This window comes from Marmota marmota, unplaced genomic scaffold (genome assembly GCF_001458135.2).
Source record: "Marmota marmota marmota unplaced genomic scaffold, marMar, whole genome shotgun sequence".
Lineage (NCBI taxonomy): Eukaryota > Metazoa > Chordata > Mammalia > Rodentia > Sciuridae > Marmota > Marmota marmota.
Genome location: NW_025999943.1, coordinates 7,690,509 through 7,714,573, shown reverse-complemented (window position 1 = coordinate 7,714,573; position 24,065 = coordinate 7,690,509). Strand labels below are relative to the sequence as shown.

The window sequence follows — 24,065 nt, the reverse complement described above, 5'->3', positions numbered from 1 at the left end:
TTAAAATATATTTTTTAGTTGTAGATGAACACATTACCTTTATTTTATTTATTTACTTATTTTTATGTGGTGCTGAGGATTGAACCCAGTGCCTCACACATTCTAGGTAAGTACTCTACCACTGAACCACAACCCCAGCTCAAATTAACTTTATTGAATAAAGAAGTCTGTTCTGATTTGACAATGATCATAAGAATACTTTAGTTTATAACAGCTGAAATATCAATAGCTGATTGGAAGGAAGAGAGGAGGCAGTTTACATTTTCAGTGTAGAAAAAAATTCTAATTGCTACACATGTCTTGAAAAATTTCCAAAACAAAGTCAAGCCATATTTACTGTTCAGTGATTTTTTTTTAAAGGGATGAAAAGTGAGATTCAATGTATATACTGGTTACAACTAATACAACAGCTTGAAAAAATCATGAGACAGAGCATAAATATAAAAAGACATGATTTTCAAATCATAAAATCATATTATAGGAATCTGTTACAAGTGGAAAAATACATTAAAGCCAGCAGTGCGTTACACCAGTTCAAAACAGAACTCATAAGGTGAACAACACTGATGCAAGTTGAGGAAAACTGATTTTAGGAAGCACATCCAGACAGATACAACCACAAAGAAATGCCAAGAGTGACGATGTGGTCCACTCTGGGAGTTGGCAATGCATCAAAGCTGGAGTGATGACTAGGTTAATGCTTAGGTTTTCTCCAGGGATTCCGTCAGCATGGTCTAGGCCTTGAGTGCCATGAACCCTTCAGGAGGCTTCTGGCCTTCTTGGGCAAATTTCTGCATTTGAGTTCCTGACATAAATTCAAAGTCTTCATGGCATTCAGAGTGATAGTAGTCCACGCGCTGCTTCTTGTTGCAAACTGCAGCTCGAAAGGGAACGATTTCTAAGGAGGTTAGGCCAGGGGCCATTGTCAGCACTTTGGTGCCCTGGGTTGGATCATAAAGATCCTTCCCTGTTTCTGGATGAGGCATGCCAGCGGGGTCTCCTCCAACAATGTGCAACTTTGCTCCTGCAACCATCTGTGCTCTGCAATGCCACTGCACCTCAGTCAGCCCAGCATACATCTGGGAGATGGGAAGATGGCTCCCACTGTGCTTTCAGGATTCAGGACTCCTTCCTCTAGCACCACAGCATACTGCTTTATGCACCACATCAAAAGGAACATCGTTGTCCTTTGTCTAGCCACCAAAGGAGTGAAGGAGGAGGATGGGATGCCAGTAGTCCCTCTCTAGAAGTTGCTTATGAGTGTCTTGCATTGACAGAGCATGTCCATTGTGAACTGGGTGACTACACTGGTAAAAATGCAAAGACAGCATCAGGATTCATATCCCTAAACTTCTGCTTGAGCTCAGTAGGAGTAAGACAATATTGACCAAGACCATCATTCCAATAAATTCAGTCCAGGTTTTGAAGATCTCCCCCAGTCAGCCAATCTCCTGGCTCCATAAAAATCTTAATGGAGGGGTGGCTCTTGGGTGTTGCTCACCCCCCTTCTGGCACAGCACTCCTGTTTCCTGTGCTCAAAACATTCTGGATTGGGAAGAATTGCCACACCATGGTTCTCATACATCAGAGCAAATGCTCTCCAGCTGTCTAGCCTCTCCTCCTATTCTTGAGTAGCTGTCAGAACTATAGACACTGACAAGTTAATGACATCCCCACCCAGAAGACAATCAAAGTGAAGGCACTGTAAGTACTCTCTCATGAAGCCGTTCAGTGGGGTTGTGAAACCTTCAGCCAGAACCTGCACCCACTGCATATCCACTTTATTAGTTTTCAATGCTGGTAATATTTCTGCATCTGTTTTTGCCAGATGAAGTTTATTTTCTGGTACATATAGTTCTTTTACTCCACAAGAGGCATCCACAGGAACAATATCCTGTTCTTATAGAAGTTCCACAACTTGGTGGACACAGTCATTTACATCACAGGAGTCTGTTTTCAACACCAATTCAGGGGCTTCTGGTTTTTCATATTCAGAATCGATCCCAGTAAAACCTTTAATTTCTCCTACCTGTGCTTTTTTTTTTTTTTTTTTTTTTTTTTTTTTTTTTTGTAGAGTTCTTTGACATCCCTCTGTTCATAGACATGCAGGAGAGCATAAACAAATACTTCAAAAAAGAGTAAAATTGCACCCTCATGGATTAGCCTTGCATTGTTTTGATCTTTTGTATAGGGTGATATAAAACTTGTGATGCACACTAAGCCAGCATCTGCAAACAGCTTAGCAACTTCTGTAATGAGCTGAACATTCTCTTCTCTGGCTTTGAAACTAAAGCCAAGATTTTTAAGACCTTGACGAATATTGTCACCATCGAAAACCAAATACTCCTCCAAAGCCAGGCTCACCGTGGTCTTCCCTGCTTCAGACAGCCTGTTAATTTCCCACTCCAACTCAGGAACCAGAACAGCAGCCTATGTTTGCATTTTAATGGATCTGTTTGTTACAGTGTATGATTGTGCCTCATTCTTGTTAAGTACCAGGAGTTTAAAAGTTACTCAAAAATTTGTGCTAGCAGATCTCTTATCTGACTGATGAAATGTTTTGTGTCAATTTTTTTTCCTGCTCCTTTTTGCCTCACTGTGCTCCCCAAGATTCCACATAACACCAACTGCATTTTAAAGCAATGACAGCAATGAAAAACACAAAACCATCAGTCATTGTCAAATACTCTATAAATGGAGACAGAGGAGGGGTTCAGATCTCGGTGCAACAAGGACAGAGGAGAAAGGTCAGTGATATATCATGTGGTGCAGGACTTCCCCCTTGAGCGATTTGCTAAGACTTGCTCCTATTGTATAAGCTTTTGTCTGATTAGAGACTTTTAATTCTAAGACTGAGCCTAAAGTTAAGATTGCAAATATTCAAGTCTCTCTAGAGCACTGGAGAGAAGGAAGAATGCATTGCAAGTGGATTTGGAGGAAAATTAATTTTTGCCATTCATGAAGACCAGGAACTAATATTAACAATTGTTTAACTTATGAAAAATTAATTAGATGACTTATAAATTATGTATGTGGGAAAAAGAAAATCTGTCAATGGGTGGTTTGAGGATTCAGAAGAGCACTTCAGTTGATAACAAAAGGTATTTTGTGCAGCAGGTCACGTTAGGGTGGGCTTTTGCTCTTCCTTTGTGCCTGACCATGGTGAATACAGAATTGTTCTTATGTAACTCCCTGGGGGTGGGAGAACCAGTCATGTCCATAGAGGGTTTATCATTATGTGTTTGTCTGCTGTTTAGAAACATTAAAAGCAGTAGGCAAAATTAATGGGAAAGAGAACTGAAAAGATGTTGAAAGACAGATATCTGAATACTGAACCCATGTGCTTAGCAACACAGTACAATCTCATAATGAACCCTTCTTCCAGATCACTTGAGTAAACAATAAATAGCAACCCTGGATGTCTAAGCCATACAGGTAATGTAAAGCAAATGGCTTAAATCCCAAATCAAGGTTAGAATTATTATTTTTTTTAATCTTGAAACAAAACGCATGTTCTTACTGAGTCTGACTTTTAAAGAAATATTTAATTAATGATGAAGAGAGAAATAAGCTATAATTCAGGAAATAGCTACTCTGAGTTAATGATGAACTTATTTTTTGTTCCCATATTTTAAAGTATGATTGATATTCTTAGTATAAATTAAATCATATTCTCCAATTAATATACAATACATGATTAAATATCATATGAAATAAATAAAATTCATGGTACTAGCTGATTGCTACAGCTTTTTTCCCTTTATTTCTTTCCTTAACATCTCTTGATAAAAAGATATATTATTTTCTGTACTTAAAGAAGATAGCTTAATCAACACTAAACTGTTGTGTCTCAAGTTAAATTTTAAAAAATTAACAAGTTTGACTGGAAATTGCAGAGACTTTTAAAAGAAAGTACAAATGTACCTAAAGGATAGTCTAAAATCCGAAGAATAATTTCCTTTATGTATTTCAGTAACCAGGTGGGCATTTATAATCCCAGCTGAGGGTGTTTCTTTTATACTAGGGAAGACTGACCAGGGTTTTGCTGCAATAAGGGGTGTAGATAGTATGCCAGTAATTTTTACAGTAATGCAACCCTTGAGGTTTTATCTTATACTTATGTTCACACAGAAGGAAAAAAAAAGCATAAAAAATTAATTTTAGCTTTATTACAAAGACACCAAATATTAACTCAAAACTAAGTGACTGAAATGTGTCCTTTATATCCTAGGCATTTTCAGTGTCAAATCTATAGAGACAAGTGCACCCAGAATAACGATCAGACTACTATCAAACTGAAGTTTAATTATGTTCACTCACATTTTCAAATTATTCCCAACAAATTACCTTGGGTAGGTGACACATCCATCAAGGCAAGTCTAATTTCATATTCACAGTAATGTACTTCTGTAAACTGCTCTAATAAGGTTTTAACTAAGTTTTGCTCTTGACCTCACTAAGCTGAAATATTGCAGGCTGTGTGTTTTGCAGTGTCTCCAATTAATTTCTGACCTTGGTGCTGCCTGGGCACAATGAGGCAAGTGAAGGGTGGAGATCAGATTTAATTTTGAATTTCCTGACTGCTACTGGTTTGTATCTCAAGTTCAACAGTACTTAGACATGTTATTTTTGGTCAGTGACTTTTTATGCAGCACACTGGGCAAATGTAATTAAGTAGGCTAAGTTTTGTTCTCAGCTGTCCTCCAACTTCTTGCATGGGAACTTGGAGTTTCAACAGGAAACACCTGTATGGTAGTTGTATACCAAGCCTCCCCAGAGAATTAATATATAACATTGTTCCTGGGCCTCACTGCTCTTCCCCAAATAGAAAGGCTCAGCTGTATTTGCAGACTGTATTTTTAATTACTAGTGAAAATCCAAACTCTTAAAAGGGAGCCTTGTTTTTTAAGCATTTATTTTTTAGGCTTAGCAATATCAAGGGTCAGATACATTATTCATATATTTCATTATTCAATATTAGACATATTTTTATTCAACTGACCTTCATTGAATGTCTACTCTGTGTAAGGATCGTGGAGGTACATAAAGAAATCAGACTTAGATCCAACTCCTAACAGATATTAGCAAGAAACACATTATAGTCTTGAATAAAACCCAATTAATTCCTACTTAGAGATGACCCACAGACATTTGGATAAGATGTTGGATTTGTGAAAATAAATTGAAAGTGTGCTGTTAAAATCCTCTATGACATTATCATTTCAGCAAAATAGTGAGACATTAAACATTAAAAAAAAATCAACAAAAAAATCTGGAAATGAAAAACAAATGTAACAAAACTACACTTTGAATTTTATAGCTGAGCTCCTGGTGAAGTAGGAGAAATCCTCAGAGACAAACATACTCACAGGGTTGCTGCAACAGAAGTGGCAAGTCAAGCTGAACATGAGGCTGCAATTGCTCTGGTAAAATCTGCACATTTATTTTACTCAGAGATTTGGCTTCTAATAGCCTAGTGGCCTCAGGAAGTGAGCTAAAGTAAGACATGATATTGGAACCAGTGTACTGGAGGGATCTATTGTGCCCCACGGATTACAGCAGAAGCAAATGCAATTATTATCCATAGAGACATGTTCAACCTAAACCTCACAGTATCCCCATGGATAAAACATCAAGGTATAATAGAAGATTAGGACTTGCATTCAAAATATACAAAGAACTGTTAAAACTCAACAATAAGAAAACAAACAATTAAATTTAAAATTGAAAAAAAAACATCTAAATACACACCTCAACAAAGAAAAAATACAGCTAGCAAAGAAGCTATGAAAAGATGCTTAATATTATCTATCTTTAGGAACTTGCAAATTAAAACAATAACAAACTATTCATTCAAAGAAAGGTGAATGGATTAAAAAACCTATGTATGATAGAATAATACTGATAAAAAGAAATAACCCATAACTATGAAATGATATGATAGAATCTTACATGCATATTACTAAATGGAGAAACCAATCTGAATCTATGATTCAAAATAAATGAGGTTTTGGAAAAGGCAAAAATAAAGAGATGGTTGTCAGAAGTTGGCATAGGAAGGGAAGAATAAGGGTAGAGCACAGGGGATTTTTAGAGCAATGGAACTATAAGATACCATTATGATTTGGATATTAGGTGTTCCCCAGAAGCTCATGTGTGAGACAATGCAAGACCGTTCAGAGGTGAAATGATTGGGTTATGAGAGTCTTAACCCAATCAGTGAATTAATCTCCTCATAGGGATTAACTGAGTGGTAACTAAAGGCAGGTGGGTGTAGCTGGAAGACGTCAGTCTTTGGGGCCATGCCGTTGATACATTTTGTATCAGATGTATAAAGTCTCTCTCTGCTTCCTGATCTTTGTGTCTTGATCCACTTCCCTCTACCACATTCTTCCACATGATGTACAACATCACCTCCATCCCTGAGCAATGGGGCTGGCTGTCTATGGACTGAGACCTCTGAAACTATGAGCCTCAAAATAAAATTTTCCTCCTCTAAAATTGTTATTTTCAGGACTTTTGGTCACAGCAGCAAAAAACTGACTAAAACAGATAATGTAATGTTGGAATATAATATAACACATTTATCAAAATCCACATAACTGGCTAACACAGAGTGAACCCTAAAGTCAATTATGGACTTTAGTTAATAATAATAATAATAATAATAATAATAATAATAATAATAGTAATGTGTCAGCATTGGTTTATGGAGTGTAACAAATGTGTCACACTAATGTTCAACATTAATAAGGGAAAAGTTTAGGAGTGGAGGGAGATAGGGGAAAGAAAATTGTACTTTCTGCTCAACTTTTCTGTAAGTCTAAACTTTGATAAAAAATAAGTATCGATTTTTAAAGTTTATAAAATACATAAATAATCAATTAAAAAGGAGGCTCAATTAGAGTCATTAAAAAGAAAATCACAGGTTAGAAATGTCAAATAATTGGTATATTGCATATTAAATATAAAATTGGAGCATTTGAAATATTTGAAGAGCCCACCATTTTAAAGTGAGCAAGAAATAAGAAAAATGAAAATAATAAAGAAAGAAAACCCCAGAAATATTTGAAAATTAACCAAATAAATATTCTAGAAAAAATATGATTGAAATTAAAAAATAAATAAGAACAGGATTTCTAGTGGCAGCCAAGATGGAGAAACAGGGACTACATTTACCTCTCTCCTGAAACACTTTAACATACACACACACACACACACACAGCAATGGTTTTTAAGACTCTAGATATCATGTATCAAGGGACAATAATATCTGGGAGAAGAGAAACAAGTATGGTGAGTTCTGTGATTTCCTGAGCTCACTGTCTTGAGAGAGTTTATAAGCCTTGATGAGGGGAGGGAAACCCAGACAGAACTTAGCAAACTTCCAGAGTTGAGGACACAGAGCAGATAGTTGTGGGGAAAACAGGTGAAGAGAGATCACAGGACAGAGAACGTGAAAGGAAAGAGCCGCCCAGTGAGAAAATTCTGGAGATCTGCAGGAGGTCACTGTTGAGTACTCTAGGTCACCCTGGGCTTTGTGGAATATCAGTAGAGCCTGGAGCTCTTGACACTCAGAAATATTAGAAGTAATAGTGCCTGAAACTCATGGAGGCCTGGGAATGGAGTCTGTTCATACTACAGAGATTGGAAAATTTCAAGATTTCTAAGGCCTTTGGTAAAGAGAAGGGTCTCTTGCCTTGGAGTAAATAGCTCTAGACCAAGCGCTGCTCCAGTCCCGCTCAACAAATCCTTAAGGCAAAACCAAAGTACTGGGCTATTTTCTAGTAATCTAACTACATCTTAAATAAAACTAACAAATATTTATAGGAATATAAAAACAACCTAACACAATAAGGTTAAATAAAAAGTGACTCAAATCCAACAAAATATTACCAGGCATGCAAAGAAATAAAAAAAAAAATCCAATCCAAATAAGAAGATAAAGTCATCAATTGAAGCTAACTGGACACAGAGATTAGAATGAGCAGACAATAATTTAAAATCAGGGCTGGGGATGTGGCTCAAGCGGTAGCGCGCTCGCCTGGCATGCGTGCGGCCCGGGTTCGATCCTCAGCACCACATACAAAGATGTCGTGTCTGCCGAAAACTAAAGAATAAATGTTAAAAAAAAAAATTCTCTCTCTCTCTATCACTCTCTCTTTAAAAAAAAATAATAATTTAAAATCAAATATTATGGCTGTATTCCATATGTTCAAAAAGTAAAGAGGTACACAAACAAAAAAAGACCTAAATCAGCTTCTAGTGATGAATCTCAATTTGCTAAATTAAATATATGTACATTGGATACTATTAACAGGTGATTGGATGTTGCAGAAGAAAATACCCATAAACTTAAACATAGAGCAACAAAAACTATTAATAATAGGACCCAGAAAGAAGATAATTTAAAAAAATAAATAAACAGTCTTAGGAGCCTCTGGTCAACTTGAAGTGACCTAATATATTGTAGTATATAACTAGAATTCTTAAAGAAGAAGATAAAATGGAATATGGAAAAAATATACATTGAAAACTATAAAACATTGCTGAGAGAATTTAGAGACCTAATAAATAAATGTATAGCTATATTGTGTTCTTAACTATAACTCGATAAGATGCAAATTGATTTCTAGATTGAACAGAATCCAAATAAAATTTCTTACAAACTCTTTTGAAGAAATGGACAAAGTGATTCTAAATTTACTATAGAAATGCAAAAGATTTATAGTAGCTTGAGTGACTTTGAAAAAGAACAAAGTTGGAGTACTAAGACTACCTGATTTTTAGACTCCTTATAAAGCTAAATAAATCAATACAATGTTGCATTAAAATACAGCTGACCAATGGAAACTAACATGGAGTCCAGAAATAAAGCCACATGTATATGGACAATTGATTTTGGCATAGGTGATTCAATGTAAAAAGAATGTTTTTTGTTTTTTTTTCAACAAGTGTTATTACATCAACTGGATATCTATATGCAAAAAAAGAAAAGGAAAGGAAAAGAAACTGGCTTTGTTCCATATCTCACACCATAAACAATACTTAAAATGGGTCTCAGATTAAATGTAAATGTAATTATAAAACTATTAGAAGAACACATAAGAAAAAGCCTTTATGACCCTGGCTTAATAAAAAAATTCTTAATTAAAACACCTAAAGCACACTCTATAAAAAATAATAAATTGAACTTAATTAATATTGAAAATATCTAATCATTGACGGTACCATGAAGAAAATGAAAAAATAAGCTATCACCTGAAAAAAAACTTTTGCAAATCATATCTTATAATAAATTTGTAACCAAAATATATCAAGAACTTTGAAAATTTATTTAAAAAATTATCCATTTAAAAATTTGACAAAACATTTGAAGGTACATTTCACCGAAGAATATGTACAAATGACAAATATGCATGTATAAAGAGGCTCAACATTAGTTCTCAGGTAAATGTAACTTAAACCACAGTAACATTCTACTACATGCCTATTAAAAAGGCCAATTTTGTTTTAAAAACTAATCATATCAAAAGTATATGAAAGGATGTATAGAAATGAGAATATAACAATATTGATAACATTTTGAGTCTCTTAAAATGATAAGCATATACAGATCATATTATCTGTGTTAGTCTGCTTCTCATCACTGTGCAGAAGTACCTGACAAGGATGAATTAGAGCAGAAAAGTTTATTTGGGGCTCAAGGTTTCAGTTCCTGGTTGGCCTTATTGCTGTAGGTCCAAGGTGACGCAAAGCATCCATGGAAGAGTGTGGCAGAGTAAAGTAGCTCAGGAGAGGGTGGTCTGGAAGCATCTTGGGGAAAGGGGCTACAGGGAAGATGCATCCATCCAGAATGTGCTCCCAGTGACCCACCTCCACCAGCCATGCCCCATCTGCCTACAGTTACCATCCAGGCAGTCCAAACTAGGATAAACTGACTAGATTACAGCTATTATAACTCAATCATTTCACATTTGAATATTTCCACATTAACACAGGAGATTTGGGATGACTTCTCATATCCAAACCATAATATATCATCTACCCTTTGAAAGCTTATGTCCATATAAAACTTGCAGGTTAATTTGTATGACAGCTTTGCTTGCAATAGTTAGAAATTGGAAATAACCCATCCCACTTTGTGAATGGAAGAACAAACTGTTGGAATGGAATACTACTCAGAAATAAAAAGAAATAAACTATTGATCTATGCTGCCACATGGATTACCTTAAAAGTAATTATGGCAGGTGGGGGAAGCTAGACTATAACAGTACATATATTAAGACTCTATGGATATAGAAAAATTGGTTTACATGAGAATAATCATAAGTCATCATAGGTAATCATAAGTAATCATAAGTATCATAGGTAATCATAAGTATCTGTTTTATAAAACAGTACCAAAAACAATAAGCCAGGTGCAGTGGCGCATTTCTGTAATCCCAGTGGCTCAGGAGGCTAAGGCAGGAGGACGGAGAGTTCAAAGCCAGCCGTACCAACTTAGTGAGGCCCTAAGCAACTTAGCAAGACCCTGTATCCAAATAAAATATACAAAGGGACTGGGGGGATGTAGCTTAGTTGTAAGCACCTCTGGGTTCAATCCCTGGTAGGAAAAAACAAAACAAAACAAAAACAAAATAATAATACTAACATGTCTAAATTGAAGAGTAAGAGATAAAATAGAATTCAAATACTGGAAATAAATAACATACAAGAATGAATATAAGTTAATACCAGTATGGTCAAGTTCTTTTTCCCAGTATATTTAAAACAGTTATATATGGAGGAGGCAAAGAATTGGATTGAACTAAGTTTGAAGTTTTTCAATGAAAGCATGTCCAAGAGTGAGAGGCACAAGTGAGTGGGGGTGTATAACGGGAAGTTATAATTAGAGATCATAAGAAATTAGAAACATAAGTTGAAAACATGGAAATTAAGATTTAAGGGAAATAAGTCTCATTGATCTTGTAGAGCATCTCAATGTAGTCAAAGAATAATTAAAACTTGGTGGTAGAAATAGTGAGTGGGAAGATGGACAGTATTAGTCAAGGAGTTCAACAGTCACTCCTGAGACCATGGAAGATGTACAGTTATTGGAATGTCGAGCTTTAGGATAGAACTTTGGAGGAGAGAAGACAAAGAACTGAGAGCTTAGGTGTTTGAAAAACCGTTCATATTGATATTGAAATCACTAAGAATTGAACACAATCATTTAGGACAGAGTGACAGTGATCTGCTAAAATAAACTTTTAACAAATGTCAGGAAGATCCCAGAAGCTTGTGGATATATGAGTAACAAACCTTATTGTATCAAGAGCTTAAAAAATGAAGCTTTTGAAAAATTTTAATTTCTTCTAATAAGTTATATGTGATAGCAGAATATATTTTGATTCCTTGTACATAAACGAAGCACAACCTTTCACTTCTCTGATTGGGCATGGTGTAGAGTCACACCACATGTGCACTCATACATGTACCTAGGTAATGATGTTTCATCTCATTCCACCATCTTTCCTACCCCAGGTCCCTTCCTATCCCTCCCTCCCCTTTTCCTAATCAAAGTCCTTCCATTCTCCCCATGCCCCCACATCTGATTATGGGTCAGCATCCACTTATAAGAGAGAATTTTTGGCTTTTGTTTTTTTTTGGAATTGGCTTACTTCACTTAGCATGATATTCTCCAACTCCATCCATTTACCTGCAAATATCATAATTTTATTCTCCTTTAATGCTGAGTAATATTCCATTGTGTATATGTATCACAGATTCTTTCTCCATTCATCTATTGAAGGGCATCTAGTTTGCATCTATAGTTTAGCAATTGTAAATTGTTCTGCTATAAACATTGAAGCAGCTGCATTCATGTAGTATGCTGTTTTTAAGTCTTTAGGGTATAGATTGAGGAGTGGGATAGCTGGGTCAAACAGTGGTTCCATTCCAAGTTTTCTAAGGAATCTCCATACTGCTTTCCATAGTGGTTGCACAAATTTGCAGTCCCACCAGCAATGTATGAGTGTACCTTTTTCCTCACATCCTTGCCAACACTTATTGTTGCTTGTATTCTTGATAACTGCCATTCTGACTGGAGTGAGGTGAAATCTCAGTGTAGTTTTGATTTGTATTTCTCTAATTGCTAGAGATATTGAACCTTTTTTTCATATAGTTGTTGATCGATTGTGTTTCTTCTTCTGAGAAGTATCTGTTCAGTTCCTTAGCCCATTTATTGATTGAATTGTTAGTTATTTTGGTGTTAAGTTTTCTGAGACCTTTACAATGAAGACTACAGAACACTAAAGAAATAAATTGAAGAAGACCTTAGAAGATGGGAAGACCTCCCATGCTATTGGATAGGCAGAATAAATATTATCAAAATGGCCATTCTAACCAAAGCACTATACAGATTTAATCAATTGCAATTAAAATACTGACATCATTCCTTACAGAAATAGAAAAGGCAATCATGAAATTCATTTGGAAAAATAAGAGACCCAGAATAGCCAAAGCAATCCTTAGCAAGAAGGGTGAAGCAGGAAGTGTCACAATATCAGACCTTAAACTATAGTACAAAGTTATAGTAACAAAAACAGCATGGTATTGTCACTGAAATAGACTTGTAGACCAATGGTACAGAATAGAAGACATAGAGACAAACCCACATAAATACGGTTATCTCATACTAGACAAAGGCACCAAAAACATACATTGTAGAAAAGATAGCCTCTTCAGGGCTGGGGCTGTAACTCAGTGGTAGAGCACTTGTCTAGCCCATGTGAGGTACTGGGTTCGATCCTCAGCACCACATAAAAATAAACAAATACAATAAAAAGATAGCCTCTTTAACAAATGGTGCTGGGAAAACTGGAAATCAATACACAGCAAAATAAAATGAAACCCCTATCTCTCACCCTGCACAAGACTCAAAGTGGATCAAGGACCTAGGAATTAGAACAGAGACCCTGCACCTAATAGAAGAAAACACAGGCCCAAATCTTCACCATGTTGGATTAGGCTCCAACTTTCTTTACAAGACTCCTAAAGTGCAAGAAATAAAATCAAGAATCAATAAGTGGGATGGATTCAAACTAAAAAGTTTCTTCTCTGCAAAAGAGACAATCAATGAGGTGAAGAAAAAGCTTATATTTTGGAAGCAAATTTTTGCTACACACACATCAGATAGAGCACTCACCTCCAGGCCATATAAAAAAAAATAAAGTTTTTAAGTAGTAAGGAAGGGCAAGCATTTGGAAATGGCAATGACCAGGAAGAGGTAATTCTCACCACTGGATCCAAAGGCAAGAGGATGATAGGAAGGAACAAAGCTCCACTTGAGTGGGCTGCCAGGGAGGAGGATCTTGGGGGACAACCAGGTATCCCCAGAAAAGAAGGTGAAAGGAACATTCTGAAGAGAAGTTGACCACGTAGAGAATTTCAGAGATGTCAGACTCTGAGTTCCAAGAAATGTTGACAATATGGTTTAGGAAGAAATCTTGTTTATCTGTGGACTATGAATAGATTTTGTTTTGTAAACTGTGTACTAAGGCAGATGTTTATATGTAGATGGTGTTTGCAGTTGACTTCCTATTCAATAAAGACATTTATTTGTGGTAATGTCACTGACAACATCACAGATCTCATTTTGTTCTTCTAGTATAACGTCTATGTGTATTAATAAATAGCTAGTATCTTTAGTCTGGCTAAGTCATAGGTCATAAATATACCACTGGGTAGAGAACAGAAGTCTCACAACATAATTAGCACAGGTCAGTGGGGAACAGGCATTCACCATAACTGGCCAGAACACTCATTTCCACAGTTTCCTGCTGGTCTGGTTAAATAAGGATCTCTATATTGATATTTCTCAATCCTCGGAGTAGCATATGTTCATTATGATTGGCTGCAAGGTGTAATTCTCTTTTCAGCAAATCCTAGTTCCCCATTGCCTCACTTGACACCATGCAGGGTGCCCTGCAGGTGCAGAGGAAGTGAAGGGGTGGCGTTAGGATTGAGTCCACTCTGCCAGATCACTGCTTCCTCCTCTTTTCCGGAGATTTGGAAGACAAAGGGAACTGCCAGTGCCAGGAGCTAGCTCTCGCATCAACAGCCCACCATTCATACAGGTGGCCTTGACAACGGAAGGCCGATTGTGCTCCAGCTGCAGCCCTGGCTGGGTCACTCCTTCTCAAACATCTTCTGTATTGTCTTTCCAGGCAAGAATATTCATATGGGATGATTTTCTAGTTATGAAGATAAGGATCACACTATCTTGTGTATGTGTGATCAGTAAACTCCTAAAATCCCTGCATTAAATAACTTAAACACTAGAGCTTATGCCATGTTCGAACTCAATATCGTTTAGCCTTTGTCCAATTAAAGGATTTAAAAATCCCAGGTATGATACACCCAAAATTTTGGTATGACTAGACTAAGCCAGTATATGAAAAATTTTTAAGAATTCTTATTTCAATTATGTCCTTATGAAACTTTTAAATTTATAAGCAATATAGTTAAATTTTCACAGTGCTTCTTTTCTGTTTTTATTAGGCCTATGTAATCAGTGCCTATCACTATGACCAGCTGTGTTATTCAAATGATAAAACATGCTAATATTTTTCTTTTCCTAAGTATAATATTCATTTGTTGTTGTTTGTCAGCTTTCACCTTATGTCTCTATGTGCTTCTTTGGGGAGGAAAAAAAAATGGTAAATTTTAAGAGGTTGATTTCCCTAAATCAAAGTTTTGTTCAAAAAGTATATAGTTATAAAAATTACGTTAGTGTTGCAGAAAGTCTTTACCTAGTTTTTATAGTCAATGAATACAGTTGTTTACATCCAAAGCACTCAATAAATATGTTCCCCAGGAGTGCTCAAATATCTGATGCTCTGGTTTCCTTCTGATAATCCACATAGCATGGTCTAAATAATTGTGTCTGGATCACCAGTAGATTACCACCTACTCAGTGAAAGAGGCAATGTTCTCCAAAGTGCCGTATCAGGCCTTCCATGAGGGACCCCCCCTGCCTGTCCACTTGCTACTGGATCTCATCTTCTGGCTCTTCACCTGCTCGCCCTGATCACAAGGACTGCCTTGCTTTTCCCAGACATGCTACACACTCAAATCCTTTGCCAATGCTGTCCTTGTGATCAGGGATGCTCTTTCTCAGATATCCTGGGCTTCTCACTTCCTTTAAGCCTTTGTTTAAAATCTCACTTGCACAGGAAGCCCTCTTAAACCACTCTGTATATACTACTTCTCTTCAAACTCTCTTTCCTTCTTATTCTGCCTCTGTTTCCTTCATTCACTTGCCCCCACCAGATACACTGCACAAGTATTTGTGTATTTGTCTGTCTCATAGCATCAAGATGCAATATCCATTATGTCAATACTACAATATAATATTCGCTGACTTCAAATGGAAAAGAACATCTATTAATACATGAACAGCAGGGAATCCTTTTCTAAGTACACTGCTCATCCAAATTTGTTTAAAGTGGTTCAATATTCTTTTTCAATTGCTGTATCCTGGCAACATGGAAAGGATATTTAGTGTTATGAATAATCTATGAAGGGATAATTGCAAATATTCAAGGTTAAGTCAGTAAGGCATGGACTTAATTTTATTTAGTTTTTAATATACCATTCGATTTTTTTGAAAGCAAAATGATGTCTTTTTGAAAAATAAAAACCATGTTAAATCTACAATATCTAAATAAAACATAAAGATATTTTAGGCTGTCATCAGGAAACTTCTCAGATTGTTTTTATATATATTGCCAGTATAATTTAAATACTGAGTTTGTTTTTATGGAAGTTAATGCATGAATCCAAAAAACCAAATTACCAATTGGTGGAGTAGGAGTGAGAGACAGAGTTAATTAAAGTTTCATCTAATGTTATACAGCATTCATTAACTGAAGTCTAGATTGAAAATTCAAGTAAAGATTGCTGGAAATAAAGGTGAAAGTGGGATAGTTTGTTAGTTTTGAGAGGCTTTTGTTGTTGTTGTTGGTAGTTGTCCAATAAGAGACAATCAGAGTTAAAAGTATATTCACTGTATACAATCTTAAAAGTATATTCTGGGAAAAAAATTAGAACAATCAGAATATAATATAGTCATTGAAAATACATGTATAAAAGTTAGTGAGGGTGTGTAAGTTAAGATAGGTAAACAACATTTTCATAAATACTTAAACTCACTGAATTGGTTTAATTCCCTATGGCAATTTCTCTATCAGTGAAGCTAGATGTGTTTATTTTATTAATTTCATCAAGTAACTAACTTCTAATTTTCATTAACATCACATGCAATTTTTCTTCTATTTCTTTGGTTTCTACTCTTATTCTTTCATTCTTTTTAACTTTGGGTTTATGCTGTTCTTTTTTCTAGTTTTTTTCAGTTGAATATTACAGAAAAAGAAAAGTGTGTCAGACTGCTGTTACTATAACAAATACCTGAGACAATCAACTTTTAAAGAGAAAAATATTTATTTTGATGCATAGTTTTGGAGTTTTCAGTCCATGAATGATTGGTCTTGTTGCTGTTGGTCCTGCAGCATTGGCAGTGCATCATGGCAGAAGGTCCATGGTGGAGCAAAGCCACTTACACACTCATTGCCAGGATGCAAAAGAGAAAAAGAGGGGTCCCAAAATTTTTTTATCCTTGGTCATGTGACATCTAGAAACACTCCATTGCAAGTCGCAAGACTGAACCTAATGTCTCTGGGTTGGAACACATTCTTAAGTCAGTACAAGGTCTCTTGTCACATGACATGGGTATAGGGAGAGAAGGAGAACCCACTGATTATACAGCAATCAATCAAAACCTCAATACAACAACATGCAGCTTGGTTGGGGAGAACAAAAGCTTGATGATACCAAGAAAATAAATTTAATATATGCTTAAATGAAGGACATTTTGTATCCAATTTAAAAAATCACTGGACTTTATATATTGCTGTCATCCTAAGTGTCCTTCCTCCTTCTTGTTTTAGAAGTCCCCTTGAAACACACATCAAAAGTTTAATTTTACCTCTTGTAAAATTAGATGTTCATCCCAAAGCCACATGTGTGAATTTGGTGGTGAAGAAAACACCATTAAATCACTATCTGTAATTGGATGTAGGGAACTAGTAGTTATCCCATTGTTAGAAAGAAATATCTTAGATTCTGTCTGATATTAATATTGATAATTTGGCTTTTGTTTCTTGATGCTTATCAGGTGGTACTCCTTTCTTTCTCTTTTTTCTAACTTTTTAAGGCATTTCATTTTAGAAGTGTATTCATTTTTATAATCTGCTTCTTAATTATAAAATTTAATATACCAATTTTTATTGTACCTACTTATTTATTTAGAATTCTATCTACTAATCATTTTTTCTTCATTTTCTCTTTCCCTTCTTTGTCCTTGTATGTTGATTTATTTGTTTGTTTCCTTTCTTCTTTCTTGTTTTCTATTAGATTGGTAATATTTTTTCTTGTCTAGTCCCTCTACAATTTTGGAATTCATATGTTGTATTTCTATTTTATTTTCACATGCATGTATTACACCATAATTTTCTCTGAGAATTTATACCATATTTCCTGTTTTTCCTTGAATAAAATAAAACATTGCATTGAACTTCTCTCCTGTTCTGTATCCTCATTACCATCAGGTTGGCATGCCTTTAGATGTAATCTGCCTCTACTACTTTGGGGGATTTTTTTCTTTGTTCTTGATAGCCTGCATCTCCACCCTGGTATATCTAAACACGACTTTACTTTTATTTAACCCACACATGGGCTAAGGGCTCATATCTTTCTTCAAAATTAAAACCTTTAGTTACTTGCCCTCTTGATATTGTTTTCAAGCTATTCCCCATATTTTCTTTTTTTGGAGTGCCAATTATTATGTGGTGAGTCCTCTCAATCTACTAACTGTTTAACTCTTTTCCATGTTTAATCTCTTTATCCCTCGGCAGTGTTCTGGCAGAATGTCTCAGTATTTTTTCCTTCTTCACTGATTATCTCTATTTTTGGAAACAATCTGGAGAGTTTCTGCTTTTTTTTTTTTTTAATTTCAATTACTGTGTTATTTGTCATATTTTTGCTTCATCATTTTTGTTTTTACTGTTCATTTTGTTGTTGTTTTATATTTTCTTCTTTTTTCCCATGGTCTTGTTCCTTCATATTTGTTCTTGAGGATCCTTAACACACGTACTTGAAATTGATTTCCATATTGCTCTAGTATATTTTTATTTTATCTATGCTATATTCTTCTCATGGCAGTTAAATTGGAATTCTTCATAAATTTTGGAATACGGGTTTCCAGATTCATCTTGGCTAGAAATCTGTCATGCTCTACGTGTGACTGGGGGCCTCTCTCCTGCACTGATTATATAAATACCGCAATTCTAGCTGCCAATAATTAATGGCATAGTCATTGCTCTCATTTTTGAGTCTTATCTATTTCCTCTTAGTGATGCAGTTTTATAAAAGCTCTAATTATTGGTTCACAGAAATGGTGAGTGCCACTGTTTGACAGTCCATTCATGTCAGGGAGAATCATACTGTAACTATTCTTTCAGGCTTTGACTTCTAACTTAGTCCCATCTCCTTTGGGGCACTTTTTGTTTTTAATCCCTAAACTGCCAACAGTCTCAATCTGCTTCTACTTCTAGAACCAGGAAACCTTATCTACTTCTGTGTATTTCTTTTCTATTTTTGATCAAGAACATGCATATCTTATCATTGAGAGTGATTTTAGGTATTTTCTTTAATTTTGCTTCATTTAAAATTTCTATATGAGATCGGTGTGAGCTTATAATACATAGACTAGACATTGTTCATTTGGGGTAAAATGCAAATGGCAGATATTAAGCTAGTTTAATTAAGCTAGTTTATCCTCTGTATATTACAGTATTATAGTTGTTTGTTATTTTTTTCCCCCACATTGCTCTTATTTAGGCAAGTGACACAAGGGCCCTTGTATAAAGAATGAAGTAGAGTTTGATGATATTTCTGTATGTGATAAAAAACAGGATATCGTTTTTTAAAAATATTGAATTTATTGTATATGCTCTGTTTAACACCAATATTTGTTTGCTGAACTTAATAACATTTTATTTAATTTTATTTGTTGGCAACCTGGGCTTAAAGTCTCATTGTCGCCTAAAGATCAGATGTTCTTAATATAACATTCAGGGCGCTGGACAAAAATAAGCTTTGAATGCTTTAAACCCTGGTTCTAAAAGATTAAGAATCTTTCATTCAACGAGTACTTTTCTTTCTTCAAATGTTCATGTGACAGATAGCTTATCAATGTGTATTGTATGTTACAAATGAACTTGTCAGTAAAGGAATTATAGATATCTGGGCACCAGAGATAACTTAACCTCGGGGCCCATTTCCCATGCCCCACCCCTGGATAATGTGCAGTTTTCTTAGAAAAAAAAATTTTTTTCATTATTATTAGAAAATGATTATAATAGTAATTAGTTCCAAAATTATTAAGATTTTACATATCTAAAGGTTGATTATGTTTTTTGCTGGAGAGATACATGTTTAACATGTACAATATAAGAGATTGCCCTTGTGCTTCTGTTGTGAGAATAACATGTTTGAGGACAGGATTGTCATGGAAATCTAAGGAGCATGACTTGGAAAGCCCTCTGAAGAGACCTGAAGGTAAAATGTCTGACAAGTTCTTAACTGCATTGGGCAGAAGCAAACATCGACCCAGAGCAACTTCATATATACTATTTTAAAACATTGCTTGTTTTTCTGAAGTTGACAGTTAACATTTTGCATAGCATGTGAACCAACTTTTTCTTTAAACAAGATTTCAAACTGTTAAACAGTTGTCATTATTGTACAGAAAAATTTCCAACAAAATCCTGGGAAAAAGTAATGCATGGAGATAAGATAGAAGAAAATAATTTACCACGACTGAAATTAAATCAAATTAGGAAACTTTTATTTCATTCAATGAGCCCACGAGAAGAATAAAAGAGGACAGTCTCACAATGTCCAAAGTTCTGTGCATGCCATGCTCATCAGGGAAAAACTGTGGGAAGAAAAGATATGAGAACCAGAAAAGGGAGCTTAGGATTTCAGACCTCCTAATCATAATGACTGCTCCATAATTTCTGAGTGAAAGGGGGGGGGAAAGCTCAAAGCTATTTTGTAATACATTTTTCATATAATATAGAAAAGCGTCAATTACCCATAGCCAAGATTGTGGAGAGGGAGGCAGAGATTACATGCAGATGAATCCCCTACTTCCTTCCCTTATCCAACGTGATCAGATATTATGAGGTCTAGACACAACGAACTTGGGACATCTAAAATAGGTTCTTGGAAGGTTAAAACAGAATAATAGGTCAAACCACAGACTGTGTGGGCCAGTATCAGTGAAAATTGAGTTGAGGAGGTGGTTGCTTCAGTCCTAAGTGGCTATGATCAATGAGTTTGGCTTAGAAAGCAATGAGCCCATTTTATGAACACTAAAATCATGCACCAATCACAACCAAATATATGAAAGGAAAAATGGCCAACAAACTTGTTTTCTTTTGGATGGGTGGGGGGAGCGTGGTACTCACTCAGGATTGAACTCAGGGGCACTCGCCCACTGAGCCACAACCCAAGCCCTTTTTGTATTTTATTTAGAAACAGGATCTCACTGAGTTACTTAGTGCTTTGCCATTGCTGAGGCTGACTTTGAACTTGTGATACTTCTGCCTCAGCCTCCAGAGCTGCTGGGATTGCAGACATGCACCACCGCACCTGGTAACAGACTTGTTTTTGAGAGGCAAAGGGGTTATTGTTTAAATCCAAACTAGATGAAAATCAAAATGTTATCTTTCTTAAAAGGGAAAGGATTTAAAATAAAATTGATGATAAAAAATAAAGATTTTTTATATCAGACATGAAATAACTCTCAGATAAATGAAATAATTTTCCAACAAATATAGATTTTAAAAAATTCTTCTGGTGCAATGGTACACTCCTACAATTCCAGCCACTTGAGAGACTGAGGCAGGGTGATCTCAAGTTTGAGACCAAACTCAGAAACTTTGGAAGATCCTAAGAAACTTACAGAGACTCTGTCTCAAAATAAAAAATAAAAAAGGCTGGGGATGTAGTTCAGTGATTGAGTGCCCCTGACTTCAATCTGTAGTACCAAAACAAATAAAAATCATAAACAATTCACAACCAATTGCATGAAATCTTTGACTACCTGAACAGCATGTATATAAAACATCCATGAAAAATTTGTGGACACCTGCCACTCATAAGTAATTTTGAAAATAATTATGTGTTTTAGTCTGTCTTCTTTGTTATAACAAAATACCAGAGATCGGATAATGTATGAAGAATAGAATTTTATCTGGCTCCTGTTTCTGGAGGCCAGGACTTTAAAGATCATAACTCTGGCATGAGCCAACACCTGGTTAGGGCCTTCTTCCTCCATCATAACCTGGAGGACACCACATGGTGAGCAGGAAGCAGGTGTCTGCTCTGAGCTCTCTTCCTTTTCTTTTCATTTTTTAAAAATTATTTTCATTTTTTAGTTGTAGGTAGACACAGTATCTTTATCTATTTATTTTTATGTGGTGGTAAGGATCGAACCCAGTGCCTCACACATGCAAGGCAGGCACTCTACCACTGAGCTACAGCCCCAGCCCTCTTCCTTTCCTCATAAAACCATCAGTGCCACCATGGGCCAGGGGAGACATCCTAATGACTTTATCTAATCCTAATCACCTTTCAAAGACTCCTTCTCCGACTCCTCTAAATACTACCAACATATGAATTTAGAGATTAAATTTCCAATACATGAAATATGGAAGACACAATATCACTATAAAATAACTTAGATTCTGTTAATTAGAAAGTCAGTGGGCTTGTTTTAATAGCTAAGGATGTGGGGTTTGTCAGATCACAGTATTACAATTTTTTTCTGGTGGTAGGGACCAGTCCTAAGGCCTCACACATGCTAGGCTGGTGCTCTACCATTAAGTGACATCCCCAGCTCAAAAAATTTTAAATAAGTATCTTTTATTATATACAAAACTTTCTTTGTTTAAATATTGCCTCCTTCTCCCTTTAATGGCCTATTCTTACCAAGGCACTATAGTTAAGGGAATACAGTATCATGGCCAAAAATCACAGGCTCTACAGACTGACCACTGCTGTTGGGACATTCAGCAAGGCCCTTAGCTGCTCTGTGTCTACTCTGTAAAATGAAGATAATGATACCAGATTCAGTTTGTAAATATTTAAAGTTTTAATATACTTTAAAATACACTTAAGGTGATGAGTACACTTTAAATAAATAAGAGCTGCAAACAGAATTGAATGTTACCTGACATGTTTTTTTAGTTTTTATGAATATTTTTTAGTATATCATTGGTTGCAATATTGCTATGAAGTAGACATTGTTGCTTCTAGTTTGCAAATATGGGATCTGAGCAAAAGAGGTTGCTCGAGGCCCCTGAGAGTCCAGGATACAACCCACTGTGCTTCACTCACCCTTGTCAATTGACTTGAGCAGTGCCCAGGAAGAAGGCTATTCATCAGAAGAGACCACCAGCTTGTTTCATATTATTTCTCATCACCGATGCTCCTCAACTTACCCTGATTACATTCTGATAAACCCATTGTGAATTGAAAACATCATAAGTTGAAAATGTACTTATTTAGTCTATTGAGTACCATCATAGCTTAGCTACACAGCCCACTGCAGAGGAACAGCTGCTCCCCTTGTGATGACGTGGCTGACTGGGAGCTGAAGCTCACTGCCTCTGCCCACTATGGTCGGTAGCATATATCACTAGCCTGGAAAAAGATCAAACTTCAAAATTCAGAATGTGATTTCTACTGAATGCATGTGGGGTTTGCACCATCATAAAGTGGGAAAATAAAATAAAAAGTCAGACCATCCTAAGTCAGACACCATATGTACATTGAACACAGCGTTAGTGGCTAAGGAAGAGACTCAATCTCTGCCAAGAGGATCGGGGTAGCCTGGCCATTGCTGTGGGTAAGTGGAGCCTCAGAACTGACACCCACAGGGACAAGCAAAGGAGTGACTGTTGATAATTAAATTCTCTGTAACACTTTCTCTTGTTTGGGTTCTTAGAAACAAATCACAGACACTATGAACAGAATGTAAATCGGCCTTTGTGGTTTTGCTCTCTACTATAATTAGATGCTCGATCTTAATGCAGAATTCTGTTTATATGAGACGTGCCAATCTATACTCTGGAAACTGCTTCTTCAATTCTCTGTGCTCCTTTTGTTGGAAAGACTTGGAAAAGAGACACTTTACAATGCTGATAACTCCTGTGTTGAATCCCTAAATCCTGGAGTCCTCAAATTATAAAATTATAAAAAGGGATAAAAGCACAGTGTAAGAACATTAGCAAATGGAACAGAAATTCAGTCAGTGGGGTTTTGTTGTTGTTGTTTTCTTACTAGGGATTGAACCTAGGGATGCTGTAATACTAAACTATAGTTTTAATACAGAGTCTCTTTAAGTTGCTGAGGTTCTCACTAAGTTGCTGAGGCTGGCCTCAAACGTATGATCCTCCTGTCTTAGCCTCATGAGTTGCTGGTTTTACAGGTGTGTGCTTGCTTAGTAAGTGTTGTAAAATTTCCTAAAGGATAAAAATCCTAAGGAAGCTTTGCTTTGATTTACAGTCATGAAACACTGACAGCACAAATGAAAAAAAAAGTAACTTTCTTACTTAATAAATACAGTATCTTTTGAGGAAACAAATTGTTTCAAAATTTGAGGTATATAAAGGAGGGAGATAAAAAGAGATACTTATGAAATGCTGGGAATCTTTCTCTAGGAGATAGACAAAGGAGGTCAGAGGGGTTGCTTTCAGAGGGAAGTGATAAAGAGATGAAGGTCCAGGGAACCATAAAGAAGGAAACAGTGGGAGAATAAACTGATAGCATTGTCACAGAGACTTATCAAAGCCTGGAAAGCAATGTTTTCAATGTGAGTTGGAATTAGAAGAGAGAGATGCTAAATTTTGCTTGGCTGCCCAAATCTATTCTGGTTTCGTATGCCAGAATC

At 35.9% G+C, this 24,065-nt stretch overlaps 1 pseudogene; it reads right to left on the bottom strand.

Annotated features, from left to right (window-relative positions):
* Positions 1–701: 701 nt before the first annotated feature.
* LOC107153744 overlaps positions 702–24,065 on the bottom strand; it is a 65,215-nt pseudogene continuing 41,851 nt past the window's right edge.